This window comes from Alosa sapidissima, chromosome 7 (genome assembly GCF_018492685.1).
Source record: "Alosa sapidissima isolate fAloSap1 chromosome 7, fAloSap1.pri, whole genome shotgun sequence".
Taxonomy (NCBI): domain Eukaryota; kingdom Metazoa; phylum Chordata; class Actinopteri; order Clupeiformes; family Clupeidae; genus Alosa; species Alosa sapidissima.
Window position 1 is genome coordinate 23,663,373 of NC_055963.1, and position 16,730 is coordinate 23,680,102.

The 16,730-nt window shown below is 42.7% G+C and overlaps 1 protein-coding gene across 2 annotated transcripts in view; it reads right to left on the bottom strand.

The window, feature by feature from the left end:
* The window catches only part of plxna3 (plexin A3), a 118,441-nt gene extending 114,610 nt beyond the window's left edge, over positions 1-3,831 (bottom strand). The window contains exon 1 of one of the 2 annotated variants that reach the window (XM_042099143.1): positions 3,773-3,831. The gene's annotated coding sequence lies outside the window, so the exon portion shown is untranslated. Of the gene's footprint in view, positions 1-3,646 lie in introns of both variants that reach the window. The other variant, XM_042099142.1, reaches the window with a different exon arrangement.
* Positions 3,832-16,730: the final 12,899 nt, after the last annotated feature.

The window sequence follows — 16,730 nt, forward strand, 5'->3', positions numbered from 1 at the left end:
TGTCCATTCGCCCAGCTATTCTTCAATTAGATGACAAAATAAAAATACTTCCAGCTGCTTTTCTTGATACCAGCATGTGTGGGATGGGTGCAATAAACCCATCCTGTCATACCTTCAGAAAGAAGAGAAATTCACCTGCCTGGGCCACCAAATACAAAAGATCTCATTTAAGATACTGGTGGTGCGGTCTCCAGCTTGCTTGGCTGAGCAGTCAGGCAACATCAGCCAGCCCTGACAAATGCAAGGAGGAGCAGCGACTTACCATCAGACAGAGGCTTTTGTTCAGCGATCACAGACACCCTATGACTCGCATTGCCAACTCAGCCCCTGCTCAGAACTTATACAGTGGATGAGCACATGCCAGTCTTTGCAGTCCTTTTTATCCTTCCCACCAAAAAAAAAAACCCAACAACTGAAATGGAAACCTTGATTTGTGAACCTTGGGCTGACGTCCACAGTTGATTTAACCGAGGGCTAACATAATCTGTCACTGCTTAATCTGACTTGCAAGCTTCAACTGTGTCCCTCTCGAACGTGATGACATCACTTTCGAGAAATAGCCGACGGTGGGGAGTGTTTGTTTTGCCTCTGGTGTTTTCAAGGCAATTAAAATTATCTGTCAAATGAAACTGAACGCGCACAAAGGAATTCCACAGAGTAAGAAATTGTCGTCTCCTTCTACTCAGCTGTGAGAGGCATTTTAAGCTTCGGAAAACGCTGTTAAGTTCAGCAGTGCAAACCACATCTTTATTCTAAAATGTAACAAAACTCCTAGCATGGCTGTGGTCATCTATATGGGAAGAATTCATCTTTATACAAGTACAGTATTCAGTAAGGGAAATCAACACAAACCATTCCCTCGATCTTACCATCTCAATCTCTCAACTATAATTGCTATCTCTAGTGGACTCTGTGACACTTACATAGAATGCATGACATCTATAACTTGCAGAACATCTTACTGTATCTTTGTGAAACCACAGGTAGCATTCAAGGAATTTTCCCTTTGCCCTTGGAGTGGCCATTGGACCAAGCCCAAACCTTGTGCTTCACAGATGCTGCAAAAACAATTAAATGTAGGCTACTGTATATTGTACCAGGTCCTCTGGGGCATGTTGACTATAGCCTTGATTGTGTGGTGTGGTGAGGAGTTACCTACAGATGCTCTCATGCAGAGGCTGGATTATGGCAACTTCTTTTCCATTGGAGTTGCAATATGACGCATGGGCTGTGCAAAATGATTTTGGACATTCTGCATTTATGCAGTAGATGAAATACCTACCAGTAGCCATTAAAAGTACATTATTTCATCCAAACCTGGTTAATCAGGCTAAATGTTTTACTTTGCTTACATACAAACAGTGCATTACACTATTTTATAGTTTGGTCAACAATGATGCCACTGTTTCACTTAAATAGCCACTTCTAATTGAATGAAGTGTATCCTACTGATATTTCTAGTAGGCCTACATACTTTAGCATGCAACCTCAACCATGAAAGACAGCCCTATTTCCATATATTTCCTATATCCATCCTAATTGCATTTGTTCTGTCTGTGAAAATAAAACACAACACAAATAAAAACAAAAACTGGTCTACTCCAGTGAACTTGTGTCGTGTGAAACTTGTGTGAATTATAACTTTATGTGGCCCATGCTTTCCTCGGCCCTATAACATATGCAACCACATCTGTAAATTACGGGTCTGCACTTGAATAAACAGCTGTAATCTGGACTCAGACTTCTGTAAATATGGATACCTTTAGTTCTGTAGATCTACCTGTAAATGGACCAATATCATTTATGAACTAATGACTCAAGAAACGCAGGGAAATTAATATCAGGTTCCAACACAGATGGTACCCAATGCCAACCACATTAGCTTGCTCCATCTGAGGGCTTAGTCAGTTTTAGTTTACATAGGTAAACTTGCTCCATTCTCCCCAGTGCCTAGGCTGCACCCTCTTAACTGTTGTTATACGCCCTTTTTAGACTTGATTTACATTTAGTGTTATTTAGTATAATTTGTATTTCAGTATATTCTTTATCTTCTACTGTAATTATTGCTTAGTTGTGTTTTTTATATTATATACTTGTATTAGTTTTCTGCTGTTAGTGAATGTTGTGTGTGATGTTTGTATGCTACTGAGACCTTGAATTTCCCCTTGGGAATCAATAAAGTATCTATCTATCTATCTTATAGTGGTAGTAATCTAAGGTGTGGAATTATTTTCAAGATATGTTGTGGGGCCTAGAGAGACTCATTATTCTACAAATGAATGGTAACCTATCCTATCGATGCAGGCGTGCTTATATAACTGTTGTAAAGACGACGCTACACTTGTTTAGTTCATGTTGATACAAAATCAACAGTCAGGTCCAGGCGTCTACAGCGCTGCCGACTAAAGCCTATAGCCTACTCTTATGGAATTAATTCTAATCCTTTAGACCATCGTCTACTTGCATTGTTGTTTACATGGAATAGAATAATACCCAGACAGCGGCCAGACGAGTGACACTTGGGCAGATGTTTTGAGCCAGTGCAGACAGACATACACTGATCAACATGATGGCAAAGTGTTGGATTCATGTTAATTGCACCCTGCTTAACCTATGGCATCCCAAAAAACATCATCCGCGCGTGAAAACTCAGCTCCGGCAAATCTTCACTGACCGATGATAGAACACAGCCAGTAAATTCTGTTTTACTATGAGAGGCACTTCTAACATTCTTAGAAAGGAAGCAAACTACAATGTGACAGAATGATACGCTCTGAACAAGAGCTGTGTTGTTGGTTATACACCCATTGTCACCAAATGATCAAAATGAGGGGCATGCGAGGGGGTGATGGGCATTTTTCATTTGCGCAGGGTAGACTGTACGTAATAGCTAATTGCAAAACCACATAGGCATTGTCGAAAAATACTTGTTTCATGTGTATAATAGCTGTGACAGACGACTCTAGGTTATAAAACTGGCAAACATCACACAGGCATCACACAGCACCCACTGCGTAACGTTACGGCGTAAACCTTTTCGTTCGCCCGTGTTGCACGACTGACATGCACGTTTAGGACTCTTACCAGATACGTTATAAAGAGGAGGAGACGTTCTGTGGTGTTACTGAAATATTTCAAACGTGATCACTTAAAACGGCATTACTCTAACTTTCTAGGAAAAACAACAACAGGAGTTGCTTATCGAGGCATAAGCCACGATGCTTGATAAAGCAGTGATGATCTATTGTGTAGCCTAGAGATCAACAAACTGTGAAACCATTGGGCGTTTGTGAGTGATTATTTGTTTTTGATATAAGATAAAAGCAAACACTGATTAACGCTCCCTTTGTTCCTAAAAGCGACGTATAGCTGGCAGTCCCTTGCATGCATTTTAATACAATGTTAAATTCCCTCCGTTTGCTTTAACCAACCACCTTAGAAATCGGAGCCAACTGAACATAAAACCGTGGTCTGGTTCATAGCCCCATATTACTCCAGCGTACCATCGGCTAGACGAACCACACATCTCAGTCATACCCTAGCCTACGTTTTGCTATAAGGTAGCTTAAGCATCACAATCAATCACTGCAATTCAACACCAATTAAGGAAGCTCTTGGCTCGTGTTGCAAAAGCTTACACACCTACCTGTATTTTGAGTTCAACAGTTACATCCACATTTGTATCTGTGAGTATTTCAATAAGGTTTCGCGGCTGAAAAACCTTGCCTCCGTTACTCTTTTTACAAAATCATAAAACCCACAAGGCGCTCACCGCTGCAATGGCATGGTAGCCTCCTGGTCCTTCCCTCAAGAAACCGTCTTGCTTTCTCCAGAAGCTCAGATTCAGTAACTGTCCCTTTAAATATGGAACCTACCATTAAAGCTATTGGGGGAGTCCAAATTGTATTTGCCCAATAAAGTAGCCATACATGATCTAACGCACTAAACAAAAAATGACGATTAAAAAAAACATGTAGGCTACATGTCTAAACACACGCAGTTAACATTAATATATTGGTAAAACATATGCATATAATTTGAATGCGCACATACTTCACCTTGTGGATTTGGTATTGGCCCGCCCTTTATCGAGCATTTTTCTACCAAGCCCAGATGTTGGAGAAAAGGCAGTGTCTGAAGTCAGACGGGGATGTCTGCAATAACAAATTGATTGACTATACGCTGGCTCAGTGATGAAAAAGATCAAATGACACTTTTTGCAATATGACTTATTTTCAGTAAGTCCTTATAGTTCTTAACGGAAAGTGGACGGAAATAGCGCAATTATTCCACTTTTTCGTTATAATTTGCACTGATACAGAAAGTGTTGATGAATAGGCAAAAATGACGCTCTCTCTCTTGCTCACTCATTCACTCACAGTGTAAGTATGTAATGCATGAATGCGCCAGTGACCGCCTATGCATCAGACTGAGTGCTAATCCCTAAATTGCTATAGCTTCTTAATTACATGTGAGGGTAGGGTTTGGCTATTACCATAGACTGTATAGAGGGCTACCACTTAAAAACTAGGCCTGTACTGGCATATCCTTTGGGCAGTTCCTCTAGGCCTTTATGCAAATCTTAAAAGCTTGTCTGTTTATTTTAACAGTTTTAACATATGCCAGATAATAAGGATTACAATTTTATATATGATAGAGCCTAGCCTGGTCATGTGACCACTTCACTAATCTACAGTAAGTGTGAAATCTGGATTATTAAATCTCTGTGGAACAATATGACAACATTGTGGCAATGATGTTTATGGGGTTCATATTACAAAAAGATACTCTTACATATTTTAGATTTTAATTAAGGATCCTATTGTAGAGAGACAAATATCATAGTTACAAGGTGCACTTTTTCCAAATAAGAATCTTTAGATTCCGGGCAATTGCAGGGTGATTACAGTCCATATAATGTGCATTCTTTACCTGATCACCTACCAGAATCAGTGAGGTTAATTGTGCCAAAGGCTAATATAACATTCGCAACACCTCATGGAGTGTACTTTCAATGTTCCCTACCCACTTCCTTCACTAATCCCACCAAAACGTTTGAAATCAGCTGCTGGCCATTGCACAGGTGCCTCATCTGATAACAGGGGATATTGTTTGAGGAGGTTAAAGATGGGGTGAGAGGGACAAAGACCAAATTGAGTGGCATTCTCTTTTCTCTCCAGATAATCAATCACTGCCTGTCAGGACCTGATACAGTATTACAATGTATTGATCTTCAATCAAGACTGATTTTCATATCCAGGACTAGGAATGAAACGTGGTCTCAGGACAAATTGGTATAAAGACCTGGGAGAGGGTGAAACATTGCTGTCTTTGGACAGCAATGAGCAAATAAACTGTTTGCACATGTAGGCTACCGTCAGTACAGTTGTAATTTCAGTTCAAGGCACATTTCCGAGAGACAGTGAATGGGCAAATATTATGTGTGCAGATACAGTATGTTCTAGCAATGGCAAGACTTAACCTTCTGACTCACCGCCATTCCTCGATGTTCATTTGCAAATGTCAGAGTCTAATTTTACCCTGATCAAGTCAACAATTATATACTGTGTGTCAACAGACAAAGCTAAATTCGGCAAAATTGTTATTCAACCTGAAGGCCACATCTGAGAGAGTCAGCCTGTATTAAGGGCGTCCTCTGTCATTCTGCTTTAATGAAGTTTGATGCAATCCACCAGAAAGTAGCAAGGCAATCCACTTATTCAGATCATGCGGCCAGTAATTGCCCGTTGAGAAAAAATGACACTTGCAATCCCAGACTGCAGTAAACAACACAAATTTGAATGACGTAAAAAGAAAATCACAACTAACTGGTAATGGCTGCGGTGAGATCAATTAGACATGTCGACAGTTGGCACCCCCCCCCCCCTCCCCCCCTCCCAACACTCAACCCATCCAAAGCAACATTACCACTGACATCCTCAGCCTGCTCTCTGTTTGGGTGGCACAGGGGCTGTGTATACAGTTGACTTTGAATTCAACTCCACACTCCCGCACAGAAACAAACTGGTTTATAAGGGTCATATGAGGAATTAGTTTTGTAACTAAAACAAAATTACAAGGACTTAGGGGTGGGTGGGAGGGCCGCCTGTTGATCAACCCTCTAGCCTTGTACTCCTAAGCTGTGAGTTTGATCCTGGTGCACTCTTTTAAGTCAAACTTCTCTCTCTCTCTCTGTCTCTCTCTTTCCTCCACTGTAACTCTCTCTCTCTCTCAACCTCTCTCCTCCTCTGTAATTGTGTACAGCTGTAATTTCAGCCACTCGAGGAAGGCAGCAAGCAGGCGGGCGGACAGGCAGGCAAGCAGGCAGGCACAGCTCTCTAGTTCTTCGACCACATTTTGCCGGTGGAGGAGTCTGTTTTGCTCCTGGTGGAGAGGAGAGAAGGAGAGGCAGAGGAGAGTGGAGAGGAGCAGATGTGAGGCAGGGCGACGGAGGGAACGATGGGGGAGTGAACCTCCAATGTAGATGAAATGAGGCCTGCGGTTTCCTTTGAATGCAGAGCCCGCATCAGAGCAAAACCCCCAGTATCTGAAATGGACGGCCTCACTCTCCACATACCGCTCCTTAAAAAGAGCATATTTGTAAAGGGAGACATGTTATTTCAGGAATTGTGCACTTGAGACTTTCCTTTGTGCTACAATTGCATTTTCTTATGTATTAGTTTTTGCCAGGAAAGCCATTTCAGAAGAAAGTACCGCATTAATGCACAAAAATAACTCAAAACATTTGAAAATGAGCCTGGTAAAAAAATGCAAATGTAAACATGCCATTTATAGGGTTCCTAAGTTTGATAGAAACCTAGAGATATATAACATGAATTACATACATACATACCCTGTCCACATATCAGAAATAATAATAGTAAGATCACAATATCAAAATCCAAGTGAGTCTGCAGTAAAAGAAGAGTGGATTAGTATTACATTCTGTGTTTTTCATTATCAGGGCACCTTCGCGTCACAAAGAATAAGAGTACCACTTCATCATGGGTCATGTCTGCCCCTTTTTATTAAGTCATACAGTTCAGGGAACAACCTGATTTATTGGATTACAACATTATTTGATTCTGTGCGTAAGCCATTAGCAAACACAAGTGGCTAAGCTGTGTGTGCCCAATGTCAGCTGAAGGTTGCTGCCCAGTGCAACATATTTCTGTGAAATGTGTTATTTTGTGCCGTTTGTCACCTATTATCGCCTTCTCAAGACCATACTGACCTCGCACTTGCAAATTAAAGTCTGAATTTATGCTATTTACCTGACAGCACAAGGCAGAATTACTTTCCACTGGCTCATGAGGTCTGAAAATGCGACTGCTGTGCAACCTTTCTATGGAGCTCTTTACTGCTCCCTAGTGGTTGTCAAAAATGTTCTTCATCGCAATGAAACCTTTCAAATGGTGATCTGCACAGGCCTACTAGGCAAGATCTGCTACATTAACCTTGTTGTCTAGTACCTCATTCACCTATCTGTTTGAAATAAAAATTAAAATCAACTAACTGGTGGAGACTGTTCGTAATGTTGTTAAATCGCAACAGCTTGTGCTGTTCACACTCTTGGTCTTCACCCATGAAATCCTTTTGGCATCACATGTCTGGCTTCTCTGATGAGCCGTCTTGGCAGCATGGGGTAATTCAGTGCGTTCAGAGCAGGCCACAACAATACACTCGGATCATAATGAGGACCGATGATTTACATGTGATCAAATAGAGCTGATTTGAATAGGTCTGACGATGGTTTTGGGAAACAGTTGTAATTTAGATGTTGGTAAGTTTATCATATCATGTTAGTAAATAGCTAACCTCCCTATGGGAAACACACCCCTGATTGTTAAGTCACTGCGGTTAAAACTGGACCGTACAGGGATGGATATCCAAGCCAAGTTCAGAGTTGTATGAATTAAAAAGAATGTATTGTTTTGGAAGTAGATTAGCTTTGCTTTTTTTCTTTTGCTTGAGGTGCTATTTCACACCACATGGAATGTTTTACTGTTGTGCACCCCAACACATGTTTTTCCCACGCTGATTCTTTGCATTCATTGTGTCTGTGCAACACCACAACATCTGCCGTGCAAGCCAAACCATATACTTTTACTGCTCTCTCTCTCTCTTTCTGTCTGTCTCGTTCTTCATTTCTCTCTGTCTTTCCCTCTCTCTTTCTCTCTATCTGTAATACATTTCCCCCTTTCCCAGGCTCTCCCTGGTGACATCCTGCAGTAAAAATGATTCTGTCCCTTAATTATCACATCAAGATCACATTTTTGCTTCCCCCGAATTCCCCCTGGTGTGCAGCAGACTCTCTAGCGAGCCCAATGTACTTCCTCCACACTCTCTTTATCAGTTCTTTTTCTGTGCCGCATTTTAAGTTTATTTATCAGTATTTTTCAGCACCGCAAATACGACTGGGCCCTTCAGCAGAGACAGTTAAAGCACATAGTTAGGGGCATCCATTGTGTTTTTAACTTTCTTCTTCTTCTTATTATTTATTTTTATCCTGTGCCTTGGGAGTCTATGGCAGCCTCCAGAAGTGTATGGTAAAAAAGTTGTGAAATTTGGGGACGTCTCCTTATTTCACAACGTTTGATGATTGAGCCTCAAGTGCTCTAGCGCCACCAACGGGTCAATGCTGGAGTTGCATCCATGCACGTAACCTGACGGCCATATTGGATTTATTCAAAAACACTAAAAAGTTGTGTCAGGCCACATATTAACATAAGTACAGGCAAGTCAGGCCACATATTGTATCCAATCTTCACTAAATTTGGCTCAGATGATCTTCAGACCAAGCCTCACAGAAGTTACCTATTGCCGTGTTGATTCATGTAACTGTTTACTCAATATAATCAATCAAAACGGGCAGCGAGGGTGCCAAACAGGAAGTAAGGTCATATCAGTGAGATCATATTGACATGACACTTGCTGTGAGTACTTGCCACCCTGCCCTTGACATAAAATCATAATGGCAATCCATGGCTTCCATGGCAATGATGCAGCTAGGCTGCAAGGCTCACACATTGCTGCTTGCAGCTATTTATGAAATAAATTCACATGGCTAATCGCTGCTGCCATTTCCACAGATGTTCGACACAGTGCCCAAAATTACTTTTTCATGAGGCCATGACGTAATTATACATAGACATATAAAATATCTTTATTGTGTTAGGGCTAATTATAGATTTTGGCGAAGCCACATTGTTTTGGGCAAATGTGTCGATAAATAAACAGACTAGATGAGAGGGTGCTAACCAGATAATATCCTCCGCAGCATGATAGCAATTTTCCATTCTTACACGGTTCAATAAATCCATGTAGCAAGCCACAGTAGGGGAAAAAAACACTCAAGATTATCAGGGGCTGTGCGAAATTCAGTGGGGACTCATAGAATCAGATCAGATGAAAATGAGACAAATCAAACACACGCAGACACCCACAGATGCGTGTGCCCTACAAGCGCAGGGGCTGCAGTGTGCAGCAGCTCCTGCCTTGCTTTAAGAAACACTGATGGAATCCACATGTAAATTGATGCCTATTCCTTTCTAATTTGCTCAAGTCACCATAAAACGGCCCGCAGCATGCATGACAATGCCCCCTCTTTCTGTCGACTGCTGGGCACAGGGACCTCTCACAGTGTCCTCTCTCTCTCCTTTTCTCTCTTTCTTCCTCTCTCTCTTTCTTTTTCTTCCTCTCTCTCTCCCCCTCTCAGCTGCTTTACCCTCCTAAGATTCACATCTGGCCCCTATAAGCCACTGCAGCTGTTTGTGAAATTATGTGTGTATTTTAGAGGGTCCAGACCACAGAAAGCCCAACCTCCTCCTCCTCTTCCTCCTCCTAGCCTGAAACCACAGAGAGGTGGAAAGGGAACAATCTGACTACTTGGAGCCTGTATCTTATGAAGGCGCTCACCAGATCTGTGTCAGTAGTCACAGAGTTGGCCACAGAGCAGTAAAGATTTGCAGGCCTTTCATCTAATGGTTTACGCTCTTTCTGAAAATGTTTGTTTGCCTCGCTTCTAAATAAAACACAACAGGTCCCAGATGATTAAAGAAAGAAATTGATGGCAAATGTGAAGGCTTTATCTGAAATCAGAGGCCACGTCACGCTAAGGAATCAATATAATTTAGTGTGTATGTGTGTGTTGGTGCTATTGTTGTTTTGTTTTTACACTAGTTTCTGCGTATTGTTCTGCTGTGTCTTCTACCTTACCCGGGAAAAATGCACAAAAAACTTCAAAGTAGGGCTCAAACAGTTGCCAAGCAACAACTCTTTGTACTTGTACCCCAACAGCCACGTTCAGACTATTGTAGTTGGTCGGGTATTCCAGCGGGGAAATGATTTCCCTGCACACACAGAAAAAGTGCTGCACATATCCCCGCGTTTTGTTCCATGCACAGTTTCCAGCTTCTGAGATGAGGGAGAAAATCTTTCTTTTCCCAGAAAATTGGGTTAAAATAAAAAACCTCAACCCTCCCTGCCAAAAATGATTTCTGTCATGTTGCACCAATGTGTGCCGTACCATCTTTAATGAAATCAACGTGATTCTACAGTGCTCTGGTTAACATTCCTGCTGAACTGAATGTGCTTTCTAATATATACCAGGATAAAATGTTTTGTTGTTTTGGTGGCACCAGGTTGTATTACTGAAATATGAATCCTTGCAAAAGTGAACCTACCACTCAATGCCTAGTCCTCAGATTTAGAGTCGATTGACAGTTTTTTCCTTTATGTGCATAACCCATTTCCCACTGCCTCCATTTCCAACCCCCCTCATTGAAGATGCACTCAAAAGAAAGAGTAAGGACATAATATCCTTTTAGGGATGGATCTAGAGGGAAGGTTTCATATGTTTTTTTGCCTCCTTTTGTGCCTGAAAATTACCTGTCACCTAGCAACTACTCTGGTTTAACATTCAACCAAGTGAAAATGAATAATCATGCGCTTAAAAGCTCTGTCAGAAGCCCAGAATGTAAAATAAGGGCCGTGTGGAAGTGGGGGAGAGAAATGATCCATCACGTTCGTTCACTAAATCTCCAAGAGTCTCGTCGCTTTTCCACAACAACCCCTGCCTCAGACGCGATGAGGACTGGCAATGCAGAAATCACTCTCTGCCAAGCGGAGCGCGCACATACACAAAGTCAGCAAAGCCCACGCAGATTATTGATTACACATGTAACAACTTCATATAAAAACACACTCGCCATACATTCTCAAGTCAACTGGGCAAAGATCACTGTTGCATTTTCCCTTGTTTGGGCTATAATATTTTCCCCTTTACAGAATGACAAAAATAAACACTAAGCTAAGCAGTAAACGATTATGCTACGTTCTGAAAAGAACTAGAGCAGTGGCCACAGATCTTAATATTCAAATGTCGGGGAGAAGAGGAACTGCGGTAGGAAAAGACTGTGGAAGGGTAAGATGGTGTCAGTGGATGAGCCATGTGATGTGTCCCCAGAGACTGTGAAGAAAGACCTGGAGACAGGCCTGTCTCAAGTACAGTATTACATCTTAACACCTCTCCACCAGTGTGGGCTGCAGCTGGGAATAGGGCTCCACAGATCAGGAAGGAAGACCATAATAGATTGCCGATCGTGCCTGGCGGGGGGTGGGGGTGGGGGTATGAATGTATTTCGCGTTCGCCGATGTCTATTTTCACTAAGTGTGCATGTGGCAGCCAAACACAACAGCATCAGACCCAGAAGCCTCTTGATTATAACAATCACGCGGCTGAGTGAACACAGCAGTTTGGATGGAGCTGTGCTGCTGCCTATCGCCTCTGCCACTGGCTACCTTGGGGGCCAGAGCTGAGTGCGGCTGTCGAAGGCTGGAAGTACTAGGGGGCCCCGGCGGCAGCTGCTGGGCTCTGATACATGGGATGAACGTCTCCTCTCGGATTCCGCTCTCTCCACACACACACACACACACACACACACACACACACACACACACACACACACGCAACCTTCTCTCTCCCCCGGATGGCATGCCTGTGGTCCCACTTCCACGCAGACAGCCAACACCCAGGCAAGGAGCCCGACAACACCCATGGAGCCTGATGTGGGAAGGGGTGGGGAAGGGGGGAGTGCCACGCAACGCTTGCTCTCTTTTCCACCACCCAGTGCAATCAGTGCCACCCCACACACTCACACAGACAAACAGACAAACACGCACGCACGCACACGCACACACACACACACACACACACACACACACACACACACACACACACACACACACACACACACACACACACACACACACACACACCAGGTCCTGCCATCTCAGCAAGAGGTTTTTTTTCTGCTTTTTTCAGCTGAAATGGGGAACAAAGAAATGACAAAAGGAAAGAGGAAGAGCGAGTGCAAGCCAGAACAGAGAGATAGCAGGAGGAAGAAACCAGAAGAGAAGTAGAACAGAGAGATAGCAGGAGGAAGAAACCAGAAGAGAAGTAGAACAGAGGGAGGGAGAATCGTAAGAATAAGAGAAAGAAAAGGGAATGGAGATTGGGAGCGGGGGAGTCTCTGCTTGAGTCTCTGAAATCTGAGGAGCATAAACTCATGTGAACCACAGGCCCCGTCCGAGCTCACAGCATCCTCTGCTGTAAGTGGGCCGCCCTCCCAAGCTCCTGCCTTTCACTTCATGGTCACGGATGACGAGCAGGAGAAATAGTGTATTGTTGGTCCTCGTGGATAAGTAGCACAATGTCTTTATAAATACAAATGAATGCAAGGCTTCAAAGGTCGACGAAAAGAACCAAAGAACACATGGTAGCATTTGAAAAGAGTAACATTCAGAGGAAAAAAGAATGAGTCCCAAGAATGAGTATCCAAGACCAAGATACAACTGCAAAGCCACAGATGAATCAGACATGGACTTTCCACAGTCATGGTGTAAGTATGCCATGACAATCACACAATATAGTTATTAGACCTATTACAGTAGGTTCTGGAAAATGCAGATTACACAAAAACAGTCCAAAGTCCATGCAAGAGCAGAGCATGCAGTCCAACACCATGTATGTGCCAAGCCTGACGTTACTGTTCTGTTTAATGTATTCAAGACACCCTAAATTAAGGTGCCTGGTTAAAATATATGCTCATGTATGAAGATAAGACTGATCCAAATACAGTTCTCTACTGTCTGCAGTGGCCCAGTATTCATAGAGGAAGTGCTATACAGTACTTTGTCACACAGCATGTGTCTATACTGTCATTTCCGGCATGCTTCACTCTTGCTTTCAGCTCTATGTGTCACATCATTATAGGGCTTTTATTGCTGTAACTGAACTTTTGCCTCCATTCGTCAGAGTCCAACTACCGGGCCCTCCACCATGCCAGGTCCTTAATTGGATCCAGCCTCCTCTCCTCCCTCTGTGTCTTACAGTGAATGTCATCCTCTCCTTCTGTACTGTCTCCCCTTCATCTCCTCCTCGTCTTGTCCTTCATTTCACTCCCTTACTTTACTTTTAGGACACTCTCTCTCTCTCTCTCTCTCCTTGAGAAGCTCCCCAAAACAGGCTCCTCTAATCTTCAGCCAAAAGAACCCATCAGAACCACCAGTCAGCCACCATGGATGCACACACACACACATACTGAGAGAGTAAGAGGCTAGAACTGGCTCAAATGTACCAAAGCACTAAAGCATTATGTACATATCTCACACCGACACACAATTTAATAACAGAACTATTTCTGGCAAAACAAAAATGTTTACCTTGGATAAGAATAAGAAAGATTCTAAGCTGATTCCTGATCAAACGCATTCCTTCATATGAACGATCACAACCCACAATAAAGAGAGAGAGAGAGAGAGAGAGAGAAAAGCATTCCAGTTCCAGTCAGGTGGTGTATGTAAGGCGGACTCAAACAGATGGGAAACTCAAAAGTGAGGAAGGATCTGGATCAATGTCCATGTGCCCGTTTTAGCACAGGCATTCCTTGTCTACAGCCTTCCAACTGGCCCCAGGCAAAGATAGAGCCTTTTGACCGGAATCTCACCACTCACTGAAGGCTCTTTTGTCTCCTCAGATACTGAGCATTCTGTTCAGCGCAACACAATAATGAAGGGACTCGTACGTTAACCACCCTGCGAGGTTAAGTAAGGAATGACACGCACACATTTACTGAATTATAGACACACTAAACGCTCCTCGCCGTAGCCCCAGATAATCACCCCATTCACAGCACGCACTAATCCTTCGAAATAATTCACACACACACACTGGAACAAAACAACAAAAAAAAACGTTAGGGCTTTACATTAGCAATGTGCACTGAACTCTCCTGAGTTCATATCAAGGCAATTTAATGATGTTGTCAATGGGAAATAAATAGATTAAATCATTTAGTGGAGGGGATATTAATCACCGATGAACATGGGAGCCTTGTGTCAGTGAAGTCTTTGCTTTAATTTGAACCATCTGAACGTGCCCTGGAGATGCACATTTTCTGCTCTGCTGTGTGAATATATTTAAAAAAAAAACAAAAAAAAAAACATGGTGGAAAAGCTCTGCACATCACAGGGGCCAAAAGTGGTTCTTTCATTTCTTTTATTAAGTCATGCTTGGTGCACAAAAAAGGGCTTTTTTATATACGAAATCAAATGTGGAAGTCCACACACCGCAACATAGCTCAAGAAGGGGACATAAACAATGTGCTTGTGTTTGAGGCAATGTGTATGTGTATGAATGTACTGTATATATGTTTGTATGTATACAGTACATCTGTGAATATACAGTATATCAAGACAAACGACTGCCTAAGAGAACATAGGTATCAGCTCCCATGTGTGAGCGATGCTCTAAGAGTGTGTGGAGGTGGTGGCTGTGCAGGGTGAAGGTGCTAGCTAGAAGAGTGCCCAAGGCTTGGGTTGAAAAGCCACAGCAGAAGGTCATTAGATTCCCCTTTCACATTAGCATCTGCTGAATGGGATTAGCCGTCCAGAGGAGTGAAAAGCCCGACATCCCACAGACTCAGCCAACAAATGGAGTGGCCATTAACTGAACCCCACCACCTCCACACACACACACACACACACACACACACACACACACACACACTCACACTCACTCACACGTCTATACCCCCTTCCATCCTCACCTACCTCTCACACTCTTTCTCACTCTCTTTCCCTCCTCGCTCACAGACTCTTTCTCCCCCTCTCCTCTTTCTGCTCTCCTCTCTCTCCCCATCTCTCCACTCCGCGCCTCCACGTGTTCTAGCGGACCATGGCAACTGAGTGATGTGCTTTTGATAGGGGCCTGGACTTGCACTTCCAACCGAGTGGTTTGAAGGAGAAAGAACCTGTCAAAAAACAAAGCCCAGGATGCTATAAATACTTCATACGCTCTGCCAAAATGACTGGCACAACAACAGATATTTTCAGCAGTTTTTCATGTTTCAAGTCTATGGGGGCTTCGACAAGGTCATACAGTTTTTAAGTTCTTCAAATTATAGGGCATGCAGAAACAGCATGGCGCATAAACTGACACCCAGTCCCCCACCAAAAGATGGGTTTTCTTTTCCTCCGCAGGGACGGAAAAGGCCATAAGCTTTGAGGCAAAATGGCAGGCATCTGGCAAAAACGAACATCTGTTGTGCAGTGTGTGTGTGTGTGTGTGTGTGTGTGCAAAGCTTGGTTTCAATGGATTTCTATGACTGAAACACAATGGCAACACAAGCACAAACCGTCTCAGGGTGTTCAGTAAACATGGGATTGCCACAGCAGACTGTTCCATTGTATAGCAACATCTTATATTGATTAAAAACCAATGATAGCACAAACAGATACATATGTTTTCCAGATACATGCAATTATAGCTAATACATTAGTACATGTAGAATTGCATTATTATTATTGTTAATATAAGGCGGTCCATAGTCTAAGGGTAATTAGCTTTTCCCCCTTGTTTTCAGATGACCTGTTTTTTGTCTTTCCGTGGCATTGTGAGAATTATACCTCAACAGTGACCTCTGCTGGTACCACCGTTGCGTCTTTAATATCACTTTGGCAGGTGTGGCTCATAAGACTATATGCAGCAGACTAAAGTAAACGCTGCAAAAGAGTTTGAGTTCAGGAATATCACATATTGTATATATATACAATATGTGATATTCCTGAACTCAAACTCTATATATATATATATATATATACACACAACAGAGCTGGTCCACAAAGTTCATTTGTGCCATCCTACCTAAACTGATGTACACAATACCTGAAAGACCTAATGACTATGTATGTACATCTACATTAGTTGATTTGACAGTAATAACAGTTGTTTGTTAGTAGTCTGTTAGTTCTTATTGTTATTCTTGAGAAATAAAATACGCTGAGGGGCATCAGTAGTTCACAGCTGGAAGACAGATGTGCAGGACTTCATTTCACAAGTATTGTATGTAAATGTACAGTACAGTAGTTTGTTTTAAACTTCCACACTCCCAAAACAGACAGTTAACACAAACCAAATTAAGTTTATTACATAATAGTTACATTAAATAATCACTATTTACAAATGATACTTCCCTGCAATTAATATGCAGGGAATTTTGGGGCAGCCGTGGCCCACTGGTTAGCACTCTGGACTTGTAACCGGAGGGTTGCCTGTTCGAGCCCCGACTAGTGGGCCGCGGCTGAAGTGCCCTTGAGCAAGGCACCTAACCCCTCACTGCTTTGTAGCAGGCAGCTCACTGCGCCGGAATTAGTGTGTGCTTCACCTC